Raw genomic sequence first — 1996 nt, 5'->3', positions numbered from 1 at the left:
GAGCCCCTCTGTTTTCAGAAAGGAAAACCCAGAACTGGCTTCTTGCGTAACCCTTCCCTGTACAGCCTACAGTCTGAAGGCCTGGCCTCTCCTCCCAGAGATAGTAGTGTTTGGATTTGTTATGTAAGGAAGGGAGGATTAGAGATTTACTCTGCCCCTCCTCCCCCCACCAAAATAAAAGTCCTCAAAGGGCGCCTTTTGTAGACGGCGATCTTTTCCATCAGCAGCCCTCCTAAAAGGAGTCAGTCTGGTTAAAAGAGCTGCTCCCAAGCTTGGGCCCAGCACTGTGCCCTCCGGAGACATGCCAGCTTGCATGGAAGGGAGAGTCCCTGGTCCAGGCTGAACCTGGTTGGCGGAAGAAGCCACCATAAGGCTTCCCAGGCTGGTGCTTACCTGGCTGGGAGGACTAGCTTCCTGTTGGAGAAGGCTGCTGGCCCCCTCTGCTGATGCTGGAATTCTGTCCCTTCTGCAGTTTCTGCTCCTGTGAGCAGGCGTCCAGGCTACGGAGAGCAGTCCTTTCAGCAGGGGAGCACACAGTCCCTGGGCCTTGCACGCCTGCACCATGTCCTACCGGCTGTTTCCACGCATCTTCCTCATATCTGAATGCCCTTCTCCACTGTGCTACACATATTATCTTAAAAGATGCGTTTGGATAAGAGAATCAGAGCTAACTGTTCTCACTTGCAAGAAATTTAAATGTAGGAGCTAAGTTGTGTCTCCAATTTGGAAAACCATCTAAATTATTAATAAGGGCTTGTTCCGAAGCAAAACTCCACGCTATCTGCCCCTCTGCATTCTTTGCATGTGAAGTTGTTTTCCTGTAAAATAGCAGCTGCTTCTTACACATTCCTTTTTATTTGTATCAAAAGGGGGATGCTGTCCTAAGGCTGGAAGAGCAGCCACAGAGGCAACGGGAGGAGGCCTGATACTTTCTGGAAGCCAGGTTCAGTGTGAGAAGGGGGCAGAAGTCCACAAATTCAAAATTTATGTCACTGTGCTTTACCTTGTAGAGCTCTGTGCGTTTTACTACAGTTTGTACTCCTTCCAGTAAATAGATGGGGGAGGGGGGAAGCCTAAAGGATTCTCATTTCAGAGCTGGAGAGAGCAAGGCAAGGCATCCAGCCTGGCCTATGACTCCCCCATCAGGAATCAGGAGCTCACTTTCAAGTTCCCTTGTTTCTTCTGATGTCACTTTCACTGCCTTGACTGCGAGGATTTCCCACTGAGTTGGGGCCCTGGGCCAGGTTTGGTCTGGGGATTCAGCTCTGCTTTCCCTGAGTGGGCAGCAAAGGGCTCATTTCCCAACGCAGGGCTTGGCATCTGCCCTCCTTTGTGTCCTGGGAGCTGGAGCCTGGTACACATGCCCCTTTCCACAGACAAGGGGCAACCAGGTCACGGAGCACAAGAGATGTGGCCAGATCATGAGGTTAGTCCTGTTACGACATTTCACTTACCTCTCTGAAGTGTGCATTACTCTCGTCCATGCAGATCAGAGATGGAAAAGTAGGCCCAGAGTAGGTGCCTCTTGCCCAGTGTCACCCAGTGGCAGACCTAAAGCTTGAGTCCCCACCTATCTGATACCAAAATTTGTATTTTTGCCACTAAACTCCACAAGTTCACAATCTCTTATCTGAAATACCCGGGGGTGGGGGTTGGGGGGACTTGGGGGAAAATAGGGAGGGGTGGGACATAGCCCTTTCTTGGGGTGGAAGTTTCCTTTCTAATTCAGGACTAACCTCCTGATCTGGCCATAGGGTAGTCGCTTTCTTGGGGGTGTAATTACTCTTCTCCCTCCATAATGCTCCCTGCCCAGACACGGAGATGGGCAATGGGCACTTGGAGATCCAGCAAGACAAATATGACAAGGGGGTTGGAGGGAAAACTATAGCTCTAGCTCCCATTTCAATCTCTCACCGAGAAGCCAGCAGCTTATGGTGGTCCTGGTGTGTGTGGGGGGAAGCATTGCTTGCTTGGGCATTGCTAGCCTGGGACATTG

The sequence above is a fragment of the Mirounga leonina genome, unplaced genomic scaffold (assembly GCF_011800145.1).
Source record: "Mirounga leonina isolate KUSES-001 unplaced genomic scaffold, KU_Mleo_1.0 Mir_150, whole genome shotgun sequence".
NCBI classification, from domain to species: Eukaryota; Metazoa; Chordata; class Mammalia; order Carnivora; family Phocidae; genus Mirounga; species Mirounga leonina.
This window is presented reverse-complemented; position numbering follows the sequence as displayed.